Raw genomic sequence first — 26,934 nt, forward strand, 5'->3', positions numbered from 1 at the left:
AGAAGGTCACCTGGACCTGCCACAATGCTAGATAAAGAAAACAGCTCAAAATATGGCAAATGTAAGATTGCCGAGGCTATCTAAACACTCTTGCTTCCAGTTTTTCAAATTATAGACACTGTTTCTGCATTTGATTGTGTTAGCTGCCTGGGTAAAGATACTCTGCATGTATACGAAATCTATATTGTGCCTGTCTATCTGTGAGCCATCAAATGATGTTGAACTTGCTAATTCATGGACTATTTATCTTGACGTTTACACTCCAACAAAATGGTGGCTGTTCAGTTATACTACAAATGAGTTTTGCCAGCCAATTGTATGGCAGATGTTATGTACTCCCAGAACAACTGTCAAAAGACCAAAGCAGCATATCTAACAAATCAAAATGTACTGTACTGAGTTATATTTCACAGGCAGCACCGTTTACCATCTATCCATGGGTTTTGTATTATGATGGGAGGAGTAGCATCACTGAGTATAATATCCAGTCAGAAATCTGCTGTCAGAGTAAGTGGATTAAAAGAGATGTAACTGAGTATACCCTACCTGGAGTGGAAATGGAACTGTCAGTAAACATTTATAAAATCCTTCTAGTTTGCTAAATGTTATGTATTAGAGCATTCACCAAGTAATTCCATGATGGCAGATGGGAAGAGGAAACACCCATCTTCTCTATTCATATGGTGACTGAACTATAGGTCAATGAAACATATTTTTCCCACCCTGTTTATGATACTATAAAGGTGGAGAAAATGGCTTTAGCTGGATGATACCGTACCTTGAATCTAGGAAGCCTGCTATAATAAACTTGTTCTACGTATTGTTTAAACTTTTCTAAGCTTGTGGGAGCGTTTTATTATACCTAACACTTAATGCAAATAAAACTTGCCAGAGAGCTCTGCTGTGGCCCTCTTTTATGTAGTATGCTGGTATCATGCCAAGGTTTTTAATAAGCAGAGAAAATAAGAACTCTTAAAAGTTTAAAGCCCAATAATCTAGGAACTAAAATCTGATTAAGTACAAAATAACTTTCTACAATTAAATGATTCGGTGGTAGATAAAATGGAAGCAGAGCCCAAGAAGTAACTCTTACCAATTTAATTTTGCATACTCCGACAAATCTGGATGGTGTCTCTTTGCTTAGCACAGAAGTATTTAGGCAAATATGGGCCCTCATTTCTTTCAGCCAGAATTACATTCCCCTGAAAAAAGATCAACCGCTTGGCTTTCTTACTGGGGGCAATGTGAAAGGTGTTTCTACAGGACCCCTTCCATAGCTCATTTCTATATAACATACTTGTTTTATGAAGAGAGAAGTGATTTATAGGCTACTAATGTATTCCCATACATCCAATCTATTATATCCGTAGTTTCTGATCAGTTTTCCTAAATTTAGGATCAGACAAAATAAAAGCCTTGTTTAGCCAGGAGACATAGGCTATCTACGCTTTTGTCTCCTCTGGTATTTCCTGCAGTAGGAACCTCATGTCTGAAACACAAGTATCTACCGACTTAGAAAATCAGACTGGCAGTAAAATGGAGCAGCTAATAGTATAGATGAGGAAAGCTGTCAGATTTTCAAGCATTTATTTTTAAATTCCAGATCAAAATGATGAAAATGTTTTTCAGTCAAACTCTTACCTTGGCTTCCTTATTCCTCTTTTTTCTCACGCATGCTTCTCATATATTATTATTTTATGACAAGGACATAATTTGCTAGCTACTAATTTTTATAACCTGAAATTATTCTGGGATTATGTGAAAAAGAAGTTACTTTTCTAACTTCACCGAGGTACAAGGTACTACTTGAGTGAATATTAATAAAAACATTATTTTCCTGATAATACTGATGAATAAAACTGGCATTTATAAATCATGTTCTTGCCAAAAGAAATCATACCTTCACAAGCATCTTACATAGGTCACTGCATTTCTCTGAATTTACTAACCTATCTAAGTCTTTTCCTACCAGATAGTGTTTTTTTTGGTCAACTTTAGCTCATATAAACATGAAATTATTGATAGCTGTGATCTCCTTTTCGTTTTTGTTCTTCCCCCTTCACATAGTGTTGCATAAACAGTAATAAATATGTATATAATATGCTATGTATTATGACCATGGACTCTAGCATAAGGCAACTACCGTAAGACAGCCACTTAAACTTGGAGATAAGTGATAAAATCTATACCCTTAGCCAATTAGTTTCAGGACACTCTACCATTCAGTCTTAATCTACCTTTGACTCACCTGATATTGGATATATAATAAGCTACAGGGCAGTACCATACGCTGGGGTTTACAGAAAGTAAGCACAATCTCTACCACTGAAGATTTCACACCTAAAATCTTTAAATGTTAAGATATAGTCTAAGCAGTGAATCAAACTGGGTGTATATTCATGAAGCACAAAATTTTCTCAGATTTAGGAAATTATGGTGCAAATTTGAGAAATTAAATAATTTCACTACCGAATACTTTAAGACATTATTATTATATTAAAACCAGTGTGGTATATTTTAGCATAAGAAAAAGGATCTTAATGAAATACACTATCTAGAGGTGAGACAGAGACTTTATTTTTATAAAGCTCCACCTATTGTTTTGATGCACCATCTAGTGTAGAACATAAAATTCAAACGAACATTTATGATCAATTTATGTTTACAAAACTAAGAGATTAACCACTGATGGAGAGCTGAACATGATATTACACTGCCAGTAGAACTGTCCTGTTGGAAATGTCTAAGGAGACTTGACTATTGAACACATTTCCAAACACATCTACTAGCACCAATTTGATCCCGTTAAATAAACTCTTCAAGACAGAGTACTTAAGACAGTTGGTAAAGTTAGAAGAGTTCAGACTTTGGTGTGAGACAAACCTAGGTTTAAATTTTTTCTCTGATTTACTGGTTGAATAGCCTTAGTTAAATTATTAAGACCTTCTGAGCCTCAGTTTCCGTATCTTTAAAATAGGAATATACTGCCTACTTCGAAAAGTTGTAAATGATAATTGAATAAGATAATGTTAAGTGGTCTATAAGTTACTCTAAAATGGTTCAACATATAGAGTGTGATAAAATCTTATCTGTATGAGTTTTAACCTGTATCTTAGGGGCTGTTAGTTACCCTAATCAGCAAAATACATTTCAGTGTATTTTGGCTAGCTAGCATTTGATCAAAGGTTTCTGGAAGATTTTCATTCAACAGAGTGACCTTGTGATAAGGTTTTCTTTCCTTAACTTTCCATCTTTTATTCCTGCCTACAAATGAACACTGGTCAAATGTGTTCAGCAACATAGTAGAGGTAACTTAGAAATAAAATTCCTGCTATTACCTTCAATGAGATTACAAATTTATTGAAAATCACAGAAGATCTAATTCCAAAATCAGCTAAATAGTAAATCATTAGACACTGGAATAATATGGTTGGGATGAAAATAATACAAATAGGATATAAGGGTTCCTATTCAATTTCAAACATTTTTGCTTAATTGTGTATTCCAAACTTTGTTTGAAGGAAATCAATCATGCATTTTGGAAGTTTGACCATTTTGTTAATTGACATAAGACAACAGATATTTAAAAAGCTGTTTTTTACTCTTAAAGTGTGTGTGTATGTATATACAGCATATTCTTCTACATATTTGAGGTGTAATGGGCATGTATAATACAAATTTATCTAAGATCAAATAGTAAAACCATAACCAAATACTCCAAGTATCAGGTACTAAATGTTTGTTTCCATTATAATGGTAAATTTATAATAATCAAAGCTGTTTTAATGGGTCATCAAGAAAAAGAAGCAAAATATCTTCTCCCACATGCCTCAACAAAGATACCCCATTCCACAGCTAAGACTGACGCAGACATAAAAATAAAATAAATAAATAAAATATTTTTAAAAATAGAGATTTTTTTCAAAGGATATACAACCATGAGCTCCAAGCATAGATTAAATCACTTTTAAGTATTATTAATTATTTTTCTCAAAATTCTCACCCATTAGCAAGAGATGGGATCCATCAGGAAACACAGAAAGAAGTAAAACAAATACTAATATAGTCACCCCTCTTAAATTTTACCTTGTTTTACTTCCAAATGTCTCTTTGCTGTCTACACTTGAAGTCCCCAGACAATCTCATACTTAGCAGGTCCAAAAAGAAATCCACTCTTTTATTCCTGCAACCCTGAACCTAGGATTCATCTTAGACTCCTTTTCAAAATCTCTAAATCTTGTTCCATTCCATGTGTCTAAGCAGTCTCCAGGCCCTGTTGATTGAGCCAATTTTACATCTCTGGAATTTTTTTTCTCTGCCTTATCCCACCTTGCCACTATTCTCTCAGACCCTGACACTATTCTCTCAGACTTTGATTGGATTACTATAATAGTTCTCTAACTTACCTCTCTGCCTCAGTCCCACCATCCATACTCCATTCCTAAACTATTGCAAGAGGCCTTAAATCCTTTCATGTCACCCTGAGTTTGACTTACTATTAACAAAGAGAAATGTATCTGGCAGTCACCAACTATACCAAATGATTAAAGGCAGCATCAACAATAGTGGGATATAACCTCATAACGCAACGCAATAAAAGGCATTTCACCTGGTAGTTTCCTTGCCAAAAACCTATTTGGGGGAAATAATCTTTCAAGTTCAAAATGTGGGACCCCTATAAGAAAATTAGCTTTACTTCCTCTCCCCAAAAATCAATATCAGGAAAAAGTCTAATCACTATACTGCAATCTGGTTGTTTGCCAAGAAAAAGGGGCATACAATTTGTTTTCCTTTTTTTTTATTCCTTAGTCTCAAACTATTGAATGTGAATTTTATTTTGTGAAAGGTATTGGGTTAAAAATCTTCAGAGATATGCTGGGTGTCTGGCACGCAATACTTGTTTGGAAGAAATGCATCACTGGTAAGCTTCTCATGGGCAGAATGCACTGCAAGCATTACCCACAATGAATGTTCTGTCACGGGGGGACTGGGCAGGAGCATCTGTTAGAGTCTTTTATGACAGATCAGTATATAGGCAATGTTGCCAGCAAGGGTTTTTCTCCATTATAAAACAACAATCTTCAGTAGAATTAGAGTCACTAAAAGCAGGAAAACAGCTTGCTTTATGAAAGATGCTACCTTTTCTGCAGCCAAGAAATCACCAATCTGACATTAAGTTCCTACTATTAGTCCTTCTTCAGCTGTGCAGGTGGCAACCGTTCCATGTTCCAGTTCAGCTCCCCAAGGTTACAGCTGTGAACTTGGGTAACGGCTGTGTTTATTCTCTGCCAGCCTTAAAAGTCTTCCGGGTAATGCTTTTCTTTTTTCTTTTTCTTGCTGCTCATTGAAAAATGCCTTCTGGAGCAGATGTGCCTCACCTCATCTTCTATAGTTTCTGTGTTTGGGGATAAGTTAAACATCTTTGTTTTGTTTGTGGCATTTTTTTTTTTTTTTTTTTTTTTTGCGGTATGTGGGCCTCTCACTGCCGTGGCCTCTCCCGTTGCGAAGCACAGGCTCCGGACGCGCAGCCTCAACGGCCATGGCTCACAGGCCCAGCCGCTCCGCGACACGCGGGATCCTTCCCGAACCGGGGAACGAACCCATGTCCCCCGCACCGGCAGGCGGACTCTCAACCACTGCACCACCAGGGAAGCCCTGTGGCCTTATTTTTTTAACTGCTAATGACATAGCCAATTTTGAAGTTAGTTTCTGTATATCTGATGCCTCATCTCTTGTCTCTAATAAAAAACATTCATGGTAATCTTGATGTCAAATAGCTTATGCCCTGAGCATCATAAACCGTTGTTGTTGTTTACATTGTAGCCTATGTCTGCTACTGCCACACTAGCCTGGGTTATAAAATTTGGATTACAGAGACCATAATAACACTTATTTTTACTGCTTTGTATAATTTTCTGATATGTTTTTCAGATCCTCCAGCTCCTGCAAAGCAGCCTTCTCTAACCTAGTTATTTCTAGGAGGCTCTAAGCGGCATCTCATAGTTGCTCTTGAATAAATCCTATCATTATACGAGAGGAACCATTTCTTTTCTCTCTGGTTTTGGCCTCCTTCAGGTGCATTAAGTATCTTCATCTTTGGCACAACTCCCATCCCTCTGATGTGCTATAACCCCCACAGATCTCCAAGTGATTACAAATATATTCTCTGGAGTTCCAATGCACCAAAGTCAAGCTGCCTACATAAAGAATATCTCCTTCATTTACTCCTTTCTGCTTTCATTTCTACCTGCAATTACTAACCCTCACTACTACTAGAAGGCTAGCACTGTGCTAAGACTGGAGATAGAATAATTAACAAGAATGACATGGTCAGGGTTTCGTGCATTTGATCTAAAACAAACTGTGTTATAATTGAAGGGTTATAACATGCATTTGACCTAAAACAAATTGTGTTGTAATTGAAGCGTTACAGGGTGTGATGAAAGCAAGTATATGGGCCCAGAAAAGGCCTCCCTGAGGAAACTGAGAACCCAGAGAGGAATATAACGTAGCTAGGTGAAAAGGAAAGGTAAAGTATTCCAAATAGAAGAAAAAGTACAAAGCCAACCTGTCACTGCATCTGCATGAAGTCTGTAACCAGCTTTTTAACGCAATGAGGTGCATATGCCAATATTTCACAGATTTTTTTTAGTAGATGCATTATTAAATTTCTCTTTGCAATAAAGGAAAGAGTTATAAAATGAACACCCACAGTCCTATTACCCATTTGTCAGTCTGATCTATCAATTACTGAATATAAGTGTATTAAAATATCTGTTTATAATGATGGAAATGTCCTTTTATTTTATAGTAATTTCCCATATGTTTTAAAGCTATGTTAGAACATGAATTCAAGTGTGAAAATTTATGTAATTCTAGTGAAACTAGTCCTGCTTATTCAGTAAAGAGTTTTAACTTAAATTCTCTTTGTCTAAAACAAATATAGCTTCATCAAATTTTATTTTAATTTTGAACTTTTTGAGTCTTCATATTTCAGACGCACCTAATGTAAAGAGTATATTGGCAAATTTCCTTTCTTAATCTGGAAAATAATTCTTTTCCACTATAATGCTTAGTCCCATTATTATAACTATTGGTAGATTTATACAAATTTCTACTGTTCTATTTTGGGGGGTTTTCTTATGCCATCTTTTCTATATGTGTTTTTTTTCCTTTGTTGCTTTCTTTTGAATTTTTTCACATTTTTTATTCTATTTTGTTTTCTATTGTCATTTTTGATGGTACCCTCTCTATTCATTTGGTGTTAACCTTTGATAATTTATTATATGTACTTAATTCAATAAAAAAATATATCTTATATCTCTATTTTCCATAAACTACACATGAAATTACAAGGATGTTAGAATTCTTTAAGCTGATCATCCCTCACCTCATTTAACGACATTGCTGTTAAGTATTTTAATTTTTTATTTATATATAATTAAATGACAATTATGAACACATTATTGTGATCTTATGTAGTCAAGGTTTGTTTTTTACCAACATATTTATTAATATTTTTGCTCACTATTTCTCTCTGCATCTTAGAATTTCAATCTGAGAACCATTTTCTTCTGCCTTAAACTTATTTTTCATAATTTTTGTTACTAAGAATCTATTAGAGGCCAGAAGTTTTTATATTCTAAAAAATGGCTTAATTATGCCCTCGTCTTTAAAAGATATTTTACAAGGTGTAAAATTCTAAAGTTGAAAATGAGCTTTCCTCAATACATTTAATGTATTTTATTAGGTTGAAAAGAAATAACTATCAATATAATGTCTATTATGTAGAATCTCTTTCTTTTCTCTTTGGTTGGTTTTATGACCTTTTTGTCTTTTTGATTTCTCACTGTGATTTGTCTAAATATGGATTTCTTTTTATTTACTATGATGCTAATATATTAGGCTTTCTGGACTGGAGGTTAGTGTCTTGCCACAATCCTGGAAAAAAATCACAGCCATTATTTCATTAAATCTTGTTTCCATTGTACTCTATCATCCTGGACTATGATTAGATAGGTGTTCACCTGGCTTACTCCACGGTATAGGTGTTTTGTTTCCTTCTGTGGTACAGTAAATGATGATTCTCGTCATTCATGGATCCTTAATTGTGAATTTGTCTACTCAATAAAACTTATTTGTAGCCCTAAATTCAATTCACATGGCACTTTCATGGTCATAGGTGGACATGCACAGAGTGGCAAAAATTTTGAGTCACCTGACAAACACATTCCCAGCTGAGGTCCAACAAGTTGATGCTCTGCCTTCTTATTTTGGCTTTCCTACCGAAAACAAGTGTCCAGTTTGTAGTCTGTTTAGTGCCAAGTTTTGCGCATTTTTGTGCTTGTGTGTGTGTATGTGATTTCACAGTTTAAGATGGTCCCCAAAAACAGTACTGAAGTGCTGTTTAGTATTCTTAAACACAAGAAGCCTTCGATGTGCCAATGAAGGGAATATGTGTGTTAGATTAGTTTCATTCAGCTGTAAGTGATAGTCCTGTTGGTCATGAATTTAATGTCAATGAATTAACAATATATATTAAATACAGTGTCTTTAAACAGAAACACACATGATAAAAAATGATGTATCGATTGGTTGATGAAACATTGTGACTAGAGGTTCACAGAAACCTAACCCATCCCATTATTTCCCCTAGAAGCAATAGGTCAGTATTTGCTAATTCAGTGTTCACGGGTAACATTATAGAACATAAATACCATGAACAATGAGAATCTATTTTATTTATTTATTATCTATTTATATTTTGCTGTGACTTCATATTCTTTGGACTTTATCTGTTGAATTATCCCATGGAAAAGTTATATTCCTCCAAAAATGGTTTTTATTTTCTTCTGCTAGTTGCCTGGTAGCAATACAATCCCAGTATGGCTTTAAATAAAGCTATTTGCTTGAGGTTTTATTACTAAACATTTTAAATGAATTCAGGCTACACAACTTTGTGAACAACTATTTATGTTTACAGATTCTCAATAGATATTTTTTTAACTTCTACTATGGCCTATGTTGGGGAATTCATCTTTCCTTTTGTTAACGTTTGCTCAGAAGGTGTAGCACTTTGGAGGTCCCAGATTTTTGTGGCAGCCTGCTGTTCACTTTCCTGGTTTAGTCAACAGATTTATTATCTTCCACAATCTGCATAACTGCATAACTATTGAAATTGAATCTCAGGTTATCAACTTTGGCAGAATCCCTCCAGAAACATTCTGACTTTGGTAGTTGTTTCTATCCCAGGATTCTCATTTTTGCTTCTTATTTTTCTTTACAGATGTGTTACTAAGTATAAGATCAGGGACTAATGTTAAAAAAAGATTAAAATAAAATTTTTCACTTTTTTATTTATTTTCCTCAGGAGATGCACTCAGTATGGTAGAAACACAATTCCTATTCTCTGGAAAGTTTATAATTACAAGCTAGGGCCGAAATTTTAGAGTAGAAAGAGTTGTCAGCATAGAGCGACATATCCCAGTAAATCCTTTTCCTGATGCTGTCTAGCTATGTGACTTAAGGCAATTTCTAAATTCTTTGATTTCCATTACCTATTTCTTCAAAGTGAGAGGGACTGGCGTACCATGTGAGTTGTTATGGGCCATCAAATGAGATAATTCAAGTGAAAACATATATCATCATGCTGCTATATGTTTGCATATTAATTGAAGGAGGAAGTGTGATCCAATAAATTCCAGAGATTTAGAACAAGAAATATTTGAATGTTTATCATTTGGGAAAACAACAAAGAATAAAGTGAGTGGTCATTTGCTTATTTCAAGGAAATTAGATAAAAATCTCACTTCTTTCAAAGACTTACATACAATCATACACTTTATACCTGATTTGTTTTTAAAGTAAGGAGAATCAAATCATGAACATTCTTCTGCTCACCTTGTATGAATGCTGCTACTTCAATATTTAAATTTAAATACCTTTCTGTTGGCTGTGATGGGGACTCAAGCTTTTGTTAGGTTAACAGTAGCAATAGTTGTTATAGTTAAGTCTTGTGTTTACTGAAATAATGATAGTGAATGTCACTTCCAAGTTGCATTCATTACTCAATTTTTTAAAGTTCAATACAAAAAGAATAAATTTACACTTTTGTAACTAGAGTAGACTAGGCTACAGTACATTTAGAACCAAGTGTGTAAGGTGAGACAAAACAGAGTTTATGTCATAAACTCATCCAGCCAACATGAGTTTCCCTAGCTAGAAGACTTTCCTCCATGTACTGATTCAGGGAACCAGACCCTACCTTGTGGTTTCAACATCTCTCAGAGATTTGTTGGTACTCAAGCCAGTAGGAGAGAAAAGACAGTAGTCAGTAGGCATACCTTCTTAAAGCCTCTGAACTTTTCTTACTCACAACACTTCTGACTAAATGTGTGGTATTTTTCCCACCTCCAGAAAATTCTCAAATTCTTCAAACACCATCTGAGTGTACTACAATTAAATTCAATTCTGACACTAACTATAGGGAGTTAGTGTGGATCCTACAGGTTAATGGTTCAGCCCCACAAGACTCTCCCAACTTTAGATGACAGTTGCAAGTCTGAGGTTGTCAACCACACTTCTGATCGACCAGGTGTAAATCAGTGGTTCCCATGATTCTCTCATCAGGTTTGATAATCTGCTAGAATGGCTCCCAGGTACACACTTTCCATTACTGGTTAATTTCAAAGGACACAACTCAGAAACAGCCAGATGAAGGAGAGCTTAAAGCAAGGTATAGGGAAGTGACACAGAGCTTCTATGCACTCTCTAGCACATTGATATGTTCACCAATCAGGAAGCTCACCATATCCCATCATTTATATGTTTTTATGGAGGTTTCATTAAGTAGGCATGCTTGATTAAATCACTGCTCATTGGTGATTCACCCAATCTCCAGCCCCTCTCAGGCTGTGGGGCTGAAAGTTCAGAGATCAGGGGTTGGAACTGAAAGATCAAGCCCAAGTACATCCCTTGGTCTTTCTGGCAACCAGCCTCATCCTCAAGCTAGGGGCGCACCAAGAGTTGACTCATTAGAACAAAAGGCACTCTTATCATCCTACCACTTAAGAAATTCCAAGTGATTTAGGAACTCTGTTAGGAACTGAGGACAAAAACCAAATACAAGTATCCTCCATTTATGCCACTTTGCTTTTACGAAATACCTGTTTTAGTATTATGTTTTCATTTACTGAAAGAAATATGAAGGGGATTTTTGCTTTCACATAAAAGGCAAAAAGTGAAAATAGTGTTCAGCATTTGTTTCACAGTGAGCCTTTATAGAGGCAGTTGCACCCTGAGCAGCAAGAGTGGTACTGGCAAGCTCCCTCCCCAGGAACTACACTCAGCATCTCATCAGCCATCAGAGCTTTGAACTGTGCCTGTAAGAATCTGGAGTTTATCTCCATTTGTTTTGTGCACCCCTTAGATATGTCCACAGGCAATGTCTTCTGTGCTTTACACCACTTTTAGCTTACAAATGGTTTCACAGGAATGCTCTACTTTTGGATAGTGGGGGATGCCTCTATATATTTCTTATTGTAACACAAAGCCCTTGGGCCAAAAATGGTGCATGTAATGTCTACTCATTTTTTGTTTGTTTGTTTAGAACCCAGTGATATGGCCAAACCAAACTGCAAAGGAATCTGGGAGTTTTACTCTGTGAGATCTGTGTAGCTCAGAAGAAAAGAAACTGTATATTTTGGAACAGCTGGTATTTTCTGCCAAACCAACAACAGGTAATAGCATCTAAAGTAAAGCAAAATTATCTTTTACTCCAATAACTGAAAGAGCACTAAACTACTTCTCTATATAATCCAAAATTTAAATTAATGTACAATATACATTAATTATTAGGAAAATAGAGTAAGGTAAAAAGTAAGAGTTTTTCATTGTCCTTAAATTTCTGCTTAGGTAGCACATGAATAGTAAGTTTAGTTTATATAATCTATGTATTATAGCCATGGTTTTTGAATAATGTTCATCTGTTAGCTCAAAGTAAAGGTTCTAAATATATGCATTATCGAAATTACTTCTATACATGATTATAAGTTCTTAAAGAAAAACTGCTTCATTGATGGAATTCACTGATCCAGGCTGTATGTGAATAAAATACTTGAAATGGCTCTAATGCTTGGTGGCAGAAACCTAAATAAAGTCCATTTAAATCAAATGCCAAGCACCATGATTGGGCACAGATTCTTCCTGGGAGCAAAGAGATGCCATAAGATAGCCAAAGAAACATGTTTTAACAATGGCATGTCGCTTTGTCAGGGATGTCTTTGTAATGACTAAGAAGCAGGTTAATAGGATGATTAGATTGAAGGCTAAATGTGACAGAAGTACAAATCACTTTCCTCCTGTCATTCCTCAGAGATATGTGGGTGGAAAATACTATCTCTGTTTTGTAGATTGAAAAATGAAATAGTTTATGTACTCAGAGACATTTTACCAGCACTCTGAAACTCATTTTTGCTCCCTATGTAATTGGAGCCTAAAACTGGTAGCTGAAACATTTACCATCTGAATTGTCTAGCTAAATGCAAAAATATCCATAAATTTATCAATTTTTACTTATTGCAGTGAGATAGAAAATGGAAAACACATTATTTAAAGTCCCATGTTAGTACTGCACAATTCTGCATGCAATTAATGGAATTCAAAGGGATTTACCAAACTAAAAAGTTAAGAGTTATGTAAGTAACACATTCTAATAGCAATGATTTTCACTCTGCCAATTGATGGGCTAAGGTTTTGGGATCCTTCTAGTCTCATTTCTGATCACTTTAACCTTCTCTTGGACCCCTCCTAAGGTTGTTCTCTTCTACACTTTCTCACCTAACCAAATTTATCTTAATCTTAAAATTTATGACTATTAGTAGCAATCTTCTGAGTTGGAAAGAGAGCTAGAATACTTTTTCATAAGCACTATATGATACGTATATTTGCTATTCTAAATGGGATTCTATTCTATACTCTGTATCTGAGATTTACTGAAGGTTTACCAAAATTCTGTGAAACCCGAATAAATTCATACAAGTAACCAAAATGTCACTTGCTTTTGTCAGTATCTCTAGGAAAATAGAAAGGAATTTCATCAAAAGTGATTAGTTTACTCTCACTTTCAGAGATCAAGTATATGACTGCAAAAGTTTAACAAAAAAAAGAAGTGTGTTAATATCAACTTATATAAGGCAATTTTAAAACAAATTAAATTAATTAAAACCAAATTACATTATCTTTGTTAGCCTTCATATTCCTTCTGAAGCAATTAGTAATCATCCGTCTTTATGTAAGAAATTATGCAATTTAGTTTTATGATAGTTTATGTTCAATGTGTTTTATGAATATGCAATTTATAAATCTGACATAATTTTAATAATAAATTATACATTGCTTTATATAGAATGGAAATTGTCAAAATGAAAACGTTTTCATATGTGTGATAAATATTTAGCCCTCAATATATCTGCTTAAAGCTAGTAATTATCAATTAATTATTTTCATAAGTAAATGAATCTTTAATACACATAGCTTTCTGGATTCCATAGCTACTTTTTTCCAAGCAATACTTATTTCCTTCTTTTGTCCATTGCAATTAACTCCAACGACTTAAAGTTTTACTTATTGCAAACTATGGATGTTCTACTTAGATTCAATTAGCAATATTTATGTCTTAGATATTTATTTGTCCTAATTTTATCATTTTTTTTATATTATAAGGCTAATTTTATAATTTGTGTTGAAATTCTCTATCAGTTAAGCATGAAGAACTAGTTATCGTTAACTGGTTAATGTCCATATGTCAAGTGATTCATATTGATTATAAATGGATTTATATGTACTGTTTACCTTTTGGTATTTTCCGTCATCATCGCAGGAGCTGACTGTCACACAATCCATGAAGAATTTAGAGTGAACTCCCCCTTAAAAAGTACAAAAGAAATAAAATTTCATTTTGTGTTTCTATGTTTTATCTTCATTTCACTCCTTGATGAAATCTCTAAACTCATTACCATGATGCACTTATTTAGATTTGCCAACCATCTCCTTACCTTCTTTATCCAGAGTGAGCACAGTCACCCTTCCTTCTAACTACAGCCAGAGGTAGCACTAAACTTGATGAGATCATAGAATAGCTTGTCGGCAAACATCATGGCTCAGTCACAAAGGATGACAAACATTTAATAAATGGAGAGTAGGAAGATGAACATCATCTCAGCAAGAGATGGAGATACATGAAAGATAAAGTGTGTTAAAAGTAATGATGAGGGGCTTCCCTGGTGGCGCAGTGGTTGAGAGTCCGCCTGCCGATGCAGGGGACACGGGCTCGTGCCCTGGTCTGGGAAGATCCCACATGTGGCGGAGCGGCTGGGCCCGTGAGCCATGGCGGCTGAGCCTGCGCGCCCGGAGCCTGTGCTCCGCAACGGGAGAGGCCACAGCAGTGAGAGGCCCGCGTACCGCAAAAAAAAAAAAAAAAAAAGTAATGATGAGAATTTAGGCCTAGGGTATATGAGGATAATAACAAGAGCTGAAGTAGTTTTACTTTCAAATATAAGGAATAATGGTGTATATCTAATATCCAACTATAGTATAGGAAGGAAGACGGGAAAGAAGAAAGAAAGGGCAGAAGAAAGGAAAGAAGAAAGAAAAAATACAATTGTGGATGACTTGTTTGGATTCAATTATCAATATCTGTCCTAGACATTTATTTGTGTTAATTTCATGATCTGTGTTGAAAGCCTATAATTGGAAGGAAGGGAGGAAGGAAGGAAGAGAAAAAGGAAGAAAGGGTAAAATTCTGTATCCTGAAAAGAGTTCTTCCAAGTCAATAAAATCTTTGTTGCTAAGTCTTATGGTGGTTCAACTCCCATAATCAAGGATCATCAAAATTTAGACACATAATCTTAACCCATTTAATGAGACCAGTTTCACCCTGTTACCAAAGCCAGGCAAAAACACCACAAGAAAAGAAAAATACATACCAATATTCCTCATTAATACAGATTAAAAACTTTCAAAAGAGCACTAGACAACTGAATCTAAAACAAATGGACAAAAAAAAAAAAAAAAACAGAATACAAACTAACAAACTAGGACCAAGTAGACCTCATTTCAGAAATGTAAGGTTAGGTTAACATTCAAAATTCAATTAACCTGATATATTATAATATATAAGACAAACCCAGACAATTCTCTCAATAGATGCAGAAAAAAACACTTGCCGAAACCCAAACCATTCATGATTTGTTTTTTAAATCTTTATTGGAGTATAATTACTTTATAATGGTGTGTTAGTTTCTGCTGCATAGCCAAGTGAATCAGCTATACATATACATATAACCCCATATCTCTTCCCTCTTGCATTTCTCTTGCACCCTCCCTATCCCACCCCTCGAGGTGGACACAAAGCACGGAGCTGATCTCCCTGTGCTATGCAGCTGCTTCCCACTAGCTAACTATTTTACATCTGGTAGTGTATATATGTCAAAGCCACTCTCTCACTTCATCCTAGCTTACCCTTCCCCCTCCCCGTGTCCTCAAGTCCATTCTCTACGACTGTGTCTTTATTCCTGTCCTTCCCCTAGGTTCATTAGAACCAATTTTTTTTTTAGATTCCATATATATATGTGTAAGCATACGGTATTTGTTTTTCTCCTTCTGACTTACTTCACTCTGTATGACAGTCTCTTGGTCCATCCACCTCACTACAAATAACTCAATTTCGTTTCTTTTTATGGCTGAGTAATATTCCATTGTATATATGTGCCACATCTCCTTTATCCATCCATCTGTCGATGGACATGTAGGTTGCTTCCATGTCCTGGCTATTGTAAATAGAGCTGCAATGAACACTGTGGTACATGACTTTTTTTTTTAAATATCTTTATTAGAGTACAATTGCTTTACAATGGTGTGTTAGCTCCTGCTTTATAACAAAGTGAATCAGTTATACATATACATATGTCCCCATATCTCTTCCCTCTTGCATCTCCCTCCCTCCCACACTTCCTATCCCACCCCTCTAGGTGGTCACAAAGAACGGAGCTGACCTCCCTGTGCTATGCGGCTGCTTCCCACTAGCTATTTTACATTTGGTAGTGTATATATGTCCATACCACTCTCTCACTTTGTCACAGCTTACCATTCCCCCTCCCTGTATCCTCAAGTCCATTCTCTAGTAGGTCTACATCTTTATTCCTGTCTTGCCCCTAGGCTCTTCTGACCATTTTTCTTTGCTTTTTTTAGATTCCATATATATGTGTTAGCATACAGTATTTGTTTTTCTTTCTGACTTACTTCACTCTGTATGACAGTCTCTAGGTCCACCTACCTCACTACAAATAACTCAGTTTCGTTCCTTTTTATGGCTAAGTAATATTCCATTGTATACATGTGCCACATCTTCTTTATCCATTCATCTGTCAATGGACACTTAGGTTGCTTCCATGTCCTGGCTATTGTAAATAGAGCTGCAATGAACATTGTGGTACATGATTCTTTTAGAATTAAGGTTTTCTCAGGGTATATTCCCAGTAGTGGGATTGCTGGGTCATATGGTAGTTCTATTTGTAGCTTTTTAAGGAACCTGCACACTGTTCTCCATAGTGGCTGTATTAATTTACATTCCCCCCAACAGTGCAAGAGGGTTCCCTTTTCTCCATACCCTCTCCAGCATTTATCGTTTGTTAGTTTTTTTGATGATGGCCATTCTGACTGGTATGAGGTGATATCTCACTGTAGTTTTGATTTGCATTTCTCTAATGATTAGTGATGTTGAGCATCCTTTCATGTGTCTGTTGGCAATCTGCATATCTTCTTTGGAGAAATGTCTCTTTAGGTCTTCTGCTCATTTTTGGTGGGTTTTTTTTTTTTCATATTGAGCTGCATGAGCTGCTTGTATATTTTGGAGATTAATCCTTTGTCAGTTGCTTCATTTGCAAATATTTTCTCCAATTCTGAGGGTTGACCTTTCGTCTTGTTTATGGTTTCGTTTGCTGTGCAAAAGTTTTTAGGTTTCATTCGGTCCCATTTGTTTATTTCTGTTATTTCCCTTTCTCTAGGAGGTGGGTCAAAAAGGATCTTGCTGTGATTTATGTCATAGAGTGTTCTGCCTATGTTTTCCTCTAAGAGTTTGATACTTTCTGGCCTTACATTTAGGTCTTTAATCCATTTTGAGTTTATTTTTGTGTATGGTGTTAGGGAGTGTTCTAATTTCATTCTTTTATGTGTAGCTGTCCAGTTTTCCCAGCACCACTTATTGAAGAGGTTGTCTTTTCTTCATTGTATATTCTTGCCTCCTTTATCAAAGATAAGGTGACCATATGTTTGTGGGTTTATCTCTGGGCTTTCTATCCTGTTCCTTTGATCTATATTTTTGTTTTTGTGCCAGTACCATACTGTCTTGATTACAGATTTCTGTATTTTAACCTTGTGTCTTGCAACTGTACTGAATTCATTTATCAGTTCTAATAGTTTTGGGGTGGAGACTTTAAGGTTCTCTATAGAATAAAGTATCATGTCATCTACAAATAGGAACAGTTTTACCTCTTCCCTTCCAATCTGGATACAGTTTTTTCTTTTTCTTTTCTGATTTCTGTGGCTAAGACTTTCAATATTAGTTTAAACAGAAGTGATGAGGGTAGACATCATTGTCTTGTTCCTGAATTTAGTGGGAAGGCTTTCAACTTTTCACCATTGAGTATGGTGTTGGCTGTGGGTTTGTCGTAAATGTCCTTTATTGTGCTGAGATATGTTCTCTCTATACCCACTTTGATAAGAGTTTTTATGGTGAACAGATGTTGAATTTTGTCAAATGCTTTTTCTGTGTCTATTGAGATGATCATGTGACTTTAATCCTTCCTTTTGTTATTGTGGTGTATCACATTGATTGATTTTTGAATGCTGAACCATCCTTTTGTCCCTGGAATAAATCCAACTTGGTCATGGTGTATGATCCATTTTATATATTGGATTTGGTTTGCTAATATACTGTTCAGAATTTCTGCATCTATAACCATCAACAATATTGGCCTGTGATTTTCAGTTTTATAGTGTCTTTGTCTGCTTTTAGTATCAGGGTAATGGTGGCCTCACAGAATGAATTTGAGAATGTTCCATTCTCTTCAATTTTTTGAAATAGTTTGAGAGGTATTAGCTCTTCTTAATATGTTTGGTAGAATTCCCTTGTGAAGCATCTGATGCTGGACTTTTTCTGCTGGAAGTATTTTTATTACAAATTCAGTTTCACTACTAATGATAAATCTTTTCGAATTGTTTGTTTCTTTTTGATTCAGTCCTGGAAGGTTGTATGTTTCTAGAAATTTGTCTGTTTCTTCTAAGTTGTCCAATTTGTTGGCATATAACTATTTGTAGTATTCTCTTATAATTTTTTGTATCTCTGGTATCGGTTATTTCTCCTCTTTCGTTTCTTATTTTGTTTATTTGGGTCCTCTCTCTTTTCTTCTTGGTGAGCTGGCTAAAGTTTTATCAATTTTATCTACATTTTGTAAAAATTGTCTTGGTTTCATTGAAATTCTCTATTTTTAAAATTTCTTTTTTATTTATTTCCTCTCTGATCTTTATTATTTCCTTCCTTCTGCTGACTTTGGTTTTTGTTTGCTCTTCTTTTTCTAATTTCTTTAGGTGGTAGGTTATGTTGTTTATTTGAGATTTTTCTTGTTTCTCAAGGAAGACCTGCACTGCTATAAACTTCCCTCTTAGAACTGCTTTTGCTGCATCCCACAGATTTTGGAGTGTTATTCCATTTTCATTTCTCTTGAGGTATTTTCTAACTTTTTTGATTTCTTCATTGACCCCTTGGTTTTTTAGTAGCTTGTTGTTTAGTCTCCAAGTGTTTGTTCTTTTTCTATTTTCTTTCTATAATTGATTTCTAATTTCACACCACTGTGGACAGATAAAGTGCTTGATATTTCCATCCTCTTATATACTAAGACTTGTTTTTCAGCCTAGTATGTGATCTATCCTAGAGAACATTCCATGTACACTTGAAAAGAATGTGTACTCTGTTGTTTTTGGATTCAATGTCCTGTAAATATCTATTTAGTTCTATCGGTCTATTGTGTCATTTAAGAGCACTGCTGCCTTATTGCTTTTCTGTCTGGATGACCTGTCCATTGATGTCAGGGGGTGTAATTATTGCCCTATTATTACATTGTCAATTTCTCCTTTTATGTCAGCATTTGCTTTATGTTTTTAGGTGTTCCCGTATTGGGTGCATATACATTAACAAGTGTAATATCCTATTCCTGCATTGATCCCTTTTAATTATATAATGTCCTTGCTTGTCTTTTGTTTTAGCCTTTGCTTTAAAGTTTTTTTAGTCTGATATGAATATTGCTACCCCCACTTTCTTATCTTTTCCATCGGCATGAAGTGTATTTTTCCATCCCCGCACTTTCAGTCTGTGTGTAAGAAGCTCTAAAGTGAATCTCTTATAGGCAGCATATACATGGGTCTTGTCTTTTTATCCAATCAGCCACCCCATGTTTTTTTTTTATTGGAGCATTTAGTCCATTGACATTTAAAGTTGTTATTGATTTGTATGTATTTACTGCCATTTTATTACTTGTTTTCCGTTTCTTTTTGTAGTTCTTCTGTTCATTTCTTCTTTTTGTTTCTTCCCTGTGGTTTGATGATTTTCTTTAGTAGTATAATTTAGTTCCTTTCTAGGTTTTTGTGTATCCATTGTAGGTTTTTAATTTGTGGCTACCATGGGGTTCCTATATGTTGAACTATAACTATACCTTCTTGTTTTAAGCTGGTAGTCATTTAAGTTCACATTCTAAACAATCTACATTTTTTACTTCCCTCCCCCACATTTTCTGTTTTTGACATCATATTTTACATGTTCATCCCTTAACCCTTAACTTTTTACTGTAGTTATAATTGTTTTTGCAATTTGTTTTGTCTTTTAAACTCGATACTGGCTTATTTAAGTGTCTGATCCTTGGTTCTTACTATATATTTATCTTTCCTACTGGGACTTTCCCTTTCCTGTAGATTCTTACTTCTTTTCCACTCAGAGAAGACCCCTCAGAATTTCCTTTAGGGGAGCTTTAGTACTGATGAACACTTTTAATTTTTGCTTGTTTGAGAATTTCTTTATTCTCCTTCTATTCTAAATGATAGTCTTGCTGGTTAGAGTATCCTAGGTTGCAGGTTTTTCCCTTTCGGTACTTTGAATATATTCTTCTTCCTTTGATTTTTCAACCATTTAAATATATTTTAAAAATATTTAATATATATACAGATCTAACACAAACAGGTGGTGGGCCAGATTTGGTTCATTTACCTACCCTATCCTAAAACACAATCGTGATTCCATGATAATCCTTTTCTAAAAGCATAAGAACATACTGTTTTACAAAAGTGTTTACCTATACTTTTTGCTAATGTGTGCAAAATACAACAGGAAGTTATAGGATCTTGACACTTTTAAACAAGGAAAGTAAGTTTTTACTGCAGCCTATATCAGTGGTACAGAGTATGCAAGTTAACTCTATAATTCCACATACATCTTGGACTGGATTCACTTACTGTAATTTAGAGTTGGAAATCCCTGCAAAATAGATTTATATTCATTGATATGAAGAAACCAAGGGACTGGATGGTGCTTAGAGATGATTTTTCTGAAACACCTAGATAGTTCTTTTGCAGCTCTCCCAGTGTTTTTTAAATTTTCTAGCTTTATGACAACATCTATAATTTTGCAATGTTCTAATACCTGACTTAGTTAAATGTCTGGCTCACAATTTTTTTTTTTTTAGTTTTCAGTAAGTATCTATTCAGAAAGTCCTCCCCACTGTGATCTTACCCTCAAAAACGCCCATTTGATCTTGTAATGCCTATACATATTTGCTTCTAGCTTTTACATTATTTTCATTTTAAAAATTTTATTTGGTGAGAACAGTTAAAATGAAATATACACTCTTAATATATTTTAAGTGCATAATACAGTATTGCTATCTATATACAAAGCATTTTACAGAGATCCTTAATAGTTATTCTCCTTACATAATTGAAATTTTAAATCCACTGATTAGCAACTTCCTGCTTTCCCTTTCCCTTAGCCCCTCACAACCATAATTATATTACCTACTTCCATGAGTTTCACTATTGTAGACACCTTATATAAGTTGAATCATGCAGTATTTGTCCTTCTGTGACTGGCTTATTTCACTTAGTTCAATGTCCTCCAGATTTTATCCTGAATGAAGACCATAGTCAGCATATAATACTGACAAAAGCCCAGAGATTTCTGGACTGAGGAACCAGAAGACAGAGTTAAGAGTATGTAGACACTTGGAAAATTGAGAGCCCCAGAAATAAAGAATGCTAGTGAATGTTGCAAATTACCTATACAACCTGTGCCCCAAATTCTAGCTGGCCCCTGAACTATGTAGGTATGGAGTAGATTCAAACAACTCAGTTAAGGATAGAAAAACTGAACTGTGATTTAAGTTACCACCCACTGTAGAAGAGGGGGAAAAAAATTAACACTCTTCTGAGGAATATAACATAATCCAGATTCTTCTTAACACAATATTCACAATGTCTAGAATATAATCCAAAATTAATGAAAACATAAAGAATCAGGAAAATGCAACCCATTCCCCAAAATAAAATAACCTTAACTGACACTGAGATAACTCAGTTGTTGGAATTATCAGGTAAATATTTTTAAGCAGGTAAATATTTTTCACCTTATACGCAGTGAAAATAAAGGAAAAATATATCCATGTTAATGAAAAGATAGAAAAATTAATCACAAAACAAAAATCATGAATAGAATCAAATAGAAGTTTTAAAATCAAAATATTAATTTAACTTAATTTAGAAGTTAAATTTAAAATTCAATTAATGGGCTCTATAGAATAATGAAAATTATAGAAGCAATACAGAACTTGAAGATAAATGTATAGAAAATAAAATCTGAAGAACAAATAGAAACTAGATTGGGAAAAAAGTGTCAGAACCTGAGGGTCATATGAAATAATAACAAAGCTACAATATGCATGTTGTTGTAGTTCCTAAAAAAGAAGAGAGTGAAATGGAAGAGAAAATATTTGAATAAATAATAATTGAAAATGTCAATAATTTGGTGAATGATCTACTTACAGTTCACAATGTTTACATTTTCCTTAGCACAGAATACTAACTACATTCTGAAATGTTGCTTTTTAGCATCTGTGAAAACAACAATTCCTTCTCCTTTCTTACCAAGATAAATGTCTTTGATGAATTAATTTGTCATGTAGAAATCATATAATTAAGCTTTAAATACCTTCTGAGGTATTTGTCAAAATTTTCTTTGACTAAATTGAAAGGAAGTCAACATATCTATGAATGCCTTAAAATGATATTTAGTAAGAATAAGGAAGGTTATGGTTATGACCAAATGTTTATAAATTGAAAATGCTTGTCTTCCAGAAAAGTAAAGTAAGACTTGACTGCTTTTCAAGTAGATACTGTAGATTATAGCACAGAAACACTGTAATGCAGAAATTGGTCAGTTATAAATATTTATTATGTAGGAGAAAGACAGCATAAACTAATATTTTTAAATATATAGTTTATTCTTGACCTTGTGTTGGGCTTTTTTTCCCTTTAATTCTCTGTATTTTAATCCATATTTTCCAGGAGATAAAAATGAGATTTAGTGAGCATAAAATAGCACAAGTAGTGACAGAGTTAGTTAATCTGATTTTGAAGTTTCTCATTTATCACACCTAATAATATAAAGAAGAAGAATGAACACACACCTATTTTATATAATGAAAACAACAAGAACAACAAAAAGCAATTTAGCAAATAACATCACAGATAATAGAAAATGGTATGCCTAGAGCACCATTGCAAAACCTGATTAAAGCAAGAAGCACCTATGACCTCCTAACAAATCTGTATTTCTGCATATTTTCTTTTTTTAGTACTGCTGCCCAAGAGACACTACAGTGGTCTCTACAATATATAAAAATATATTAGGTGATGTGCTTGAAAGTTAATCCACTACTATAAAGCATAGTTATACGCTTTCAAGGATTTAAAATTACCTGATCAAAGCAGGAATAACTGTATTTAAGATAATTATCTCATATGAAACATTTTCTCAAGCACTTAAATCACAAAGTAATCAAGACAGTATGGTACTGACACAAAAACAGAAATATAGATCAATGGAACAGGACAGAAAGCCCAGAGATAAACCCATGCACCTATGGTCACCTAATCTATGCCAAAGGAGGCAAGAATATACAATAGAGAAAAGACAGTCTCTTCAATAAGTGGTGCTGGGAAAACTGGACAACTACATGTAAAAGAATGAAATTAGAACACTCCCTAAATACACTAAAAACACTCCAAAAATAAACTCAAAATGGATTAAAGACCTAAGTGTAAGATTGGACACTATAAAATTCTCAGAGAAAAAAAACCACATTTTGACATAAACCACAGCAACATCTTTTTTGACCCACCTCCTAGAGTAATGGAAATAAAAACAAAAATAAACAAATGGGAACTAATGAAACTTAAAAGCTTTTGCAAAGCAAAGGAGACCATAAAGAAGACAAAAAGACAACCCAAAGATAATGGGAGAAAATATTTGCAAATGAGGCAACTGACAAAGGATTAATCTCCAAAATAGACAAGCAGCTCATACAGCTCAATATCAAAAAAACAAACCCAATCCAAAAATGGGCAGAAGACCTAAATAGACATTTCTCCAAAGAAGACATACAGATAGCCAAAAAATACATGAAAAGATGCTCAGTATCACTAATAATTAGAGAAATGCAAATCAAAACTTCAATGAGGTGTCACAAATGGCCATCATCAAAAAATCTACAAACAATAAACGCTAGAGAGGGTATGGAGAAAAGGGAACCCTCATACACTGCTGGAGGGAATGTAAATTGATATAGCCACTATGGAAAACAGTATGGCGGTTCCTTAAAAAACCAAAGATAGAACTACCATATGACCCAGCAATCCCACTACTGGGCATATACTCAGAGAAAACCATAATTCAAAAAAACACATGCTCTCCGATGTTCACAGCAGCACTATTTACAATAGCCAGTACATGAAAGCAACCTAAGTGTCCATTGACAGATGAATGGATAAAGAAGATGTGGTACATATATACAATGGAATATTACTCAGCCATAAAAAGGAATGAAATTAGGTCATTTGTAGAGACGTGGATGGACCTAGAGAGTGTCATAGAGAGTCAGAAAGAGAAAAGCAAATATCATATAATAAAGCATATATGTGGAATCTAGAAAAATGATATAGATTATATCTTAGTTGCAAAGTAGAAATAGAGACACAGATGTAGAGAACAAATGTATGGATACCAAGGGGGAAAATGTCGGGTGGGAGGAATTGGTCGACTGGGATTGACACATATATGTTATTGATACTGTGTATAAAACGGACAACTAATGGGAACATGCTGTATAGCACAGGGAACTAGCCTAGTGCACTATGGTAACCTAAATGGGAGGGAAGTCCAAAAGGGAGGGGATATCTGTATGTGTATGGCTGATTCATTCTGTTGTGAAGTGGAGGCTAACACAACATTGTAAAGCAACCATACTCCAATAAAAATTAATTAAAACAAAGCTATTCATTCCCTGGTATTAATAAAACTGTTTAAAGTTATTTCTTTTTCCTCTAAAATATTTCCTAGAAGTTTGGAAACTTACTCTTACAGAGACTCTGAAATATTTCACTGTTTAAGAGGGAGCATTTCCAGTGCCATTACCAGGAAAGCATGGTAATATTTGGGCAGAATGTGCTCCATGATAGTAAGTTTATACATGACTAGAACACAAAAACAATATTTAATTTTCATCTCTAAGTTTAGTGAAGTGGAAACCATGCAATTTTTTCTGTCAAATACTTACTAGCTTTCCTAAGTCTGGAGTAGCTCTTCCATAAAATGAGCTATATAACTATAAGGGGTGGTATAAGGAGGTAGGAGAAAAACTAGACAATTGAGCCATGAAATTCTCTTTAAGAAGCTGAACTTTTATAAAAGAGTTCTTTTGAATCCTAAAACATTTTGTGCAGATGAATATTAATGTGCATGAATATCTAGTAATTTTTAAAATATATCACTTATTCAAAACTTTGTACAGGAAGCTACCTTTTAAAGCAAGAAATTTTATTCTCAAATTTTAAAAGCATCAGTGTATTAATCAGAATCAATACATTACTTTTAAAACCTTAGTCCCCAAAATATATTTAAGTTTTTCTCCTTCTTGAGGAAGCTACTTTGAATATATATATTTTTTAAAAGAATATATAACGTGTGACACCAAGATTGACTGATCATGGGATACAGAAATAAGTATTGCAAGTAAGGCTTCATGTTAATGATCATAAAGTGATGAAGGTATACCCACATTAATTATATGCCAACAACTTCCTATTTTTTATTTTATCAATATCAGTTAAGATTAATATTATGCAATATAAGGATACACATAACACTCAAGAATGAAATGGGATTCTAGGAAATTGATGGCAATCATGTCATAGTTCTTGAATATCCTTGAATCCAAAGATAAAAATAGACCAAATAACTCAATAGAAAACCAGAATCCCACGGACAGCCTTTATAATGAAATTAGGCAATGAGCTATCACTATAAACCCCAAGATAATGTGAATAGGGGAAAAAAACCAACAATAGCCAGAAGTCCTACCTAGTATCAATGTCTCTGGGGGGAAGCAAAGAAAGCAATAGAGAATCTAATAGATCTGACAACAGTAGAAGCCCAAATAGCTTATTTACTAAAATTCATAACAGATCAATTCATATGCAGGAACTAAAATTAAGAAGAGGTTTACCTACTGCAAAAGTGAGTAAGTGGAGGGGTTTATGAGAAGTTGTGAAGGGTTTGGAGCAGCCTCACAAATTGAACAACCAGGGTTCACTGCACAATAGCAAAATACTTTAATAAAATGATATAAAACATGAAAGAACAGAAACCAGGATTATAAAAATTCTAAAACAAGATGACAGACCACAAGACATAATTAGAAATAAAAAATCATTTCAGATATGTAAACCAAATTAGACGGAATGCAAGAACAAATAAATACAACAGATTAGAGTTGTAAGATAAGTAAATAGTGAAAAAGATGAAATCTTAAAAATAAAAAAATTGAGAAAAAATTTTAAAAAAGGATTTGAGATACATGACAATTGCTAAAAATAGGAAAACAAAGAAAAAAAAAAGAGAGAGAAAGATAGAAAAAGAGAGAGAGAGAAGTAAAGAAAAAAGAAGGTCCAAAATGGGTAATAGAAGTCTCTGAGGACAAATACCAAAACAAGGGAACAGAATAAATACCAGCTCAACTAAAATTAAAGTAACTTTTCTGAGCAATTAGAAAAAAATTTAAGTGTCATCAGTGAAAATGACTGAGTAGAGAACTCCAAAATCCCATCGTTCCACAAAAGAAGTGAATAAGTTGGTGAGGATTGTCAGAAGTATCTTTACTGGAACTTAGAAATACCGTATGCTAACACATATATATGGAATTTAAGAAAAAAAAATGTCATGAAGAACCTCAGGGTAAGACAGGAATAAAGACACAGACCTACTAGAGAATGAACTTGAGGATATGGGGAGGGGGAAGGGTAAGCTGTGACAAAGCGAGAGAGAGGCATGGACCTATATACACTACCAAACGTAAGGTAGATAGCTAGTGGGAAGCAGCTGCATAGCACAGGGAGATCACCTCGGTGCTTTGTGACCGCCTGGAGGGGTGGGATAAGGAGGGTGAGAGGGAGGGAGACGCAAGAGGGAAGAGATATGGGAACATATGTATATGTATAACTGATTCACTTTGTTATAAAGCAGAAACTAACACACCATTGTAAAGCAATTATACTCCAATA

At 34.5% G+C, this 26,934-nt stretch overlaps 1 pseudogene across 1 annotated transcript in view; it reads right to left on the minus strand.

Moving 5' to 3' along the window:
* LOC307189360 (spermine synthase-like) overlaps nt 1-26,934 on the minus strand; it is a 462,966-nt pseudogene that overhangs the window by 171,558 nt on the left and 264,474 nt on the right. The window contains exon 3 of the transcript XR_013831756.1: nt 13,852-13,925. The product of XR_013831756.1 is annotated as a spermine synthase-like (transcript). The remainder of the gene's footprint in view (nt 1-13,851; nt 13,926-26,934) is intronic.

The sequence above is a fragment of the Stenella coeruleoalba genome (genome assembly GCF_951394435.1).
Source record: "Stenella coeruleoalba genome assembly, chromosome: 7".
Classification (NCBI taxonomy): Eukaryota; Metazoa; Chordata; class Mammalia; order Artiodactyla; family Delphinidae; genus Stenella; species Stenella coeruleoalba.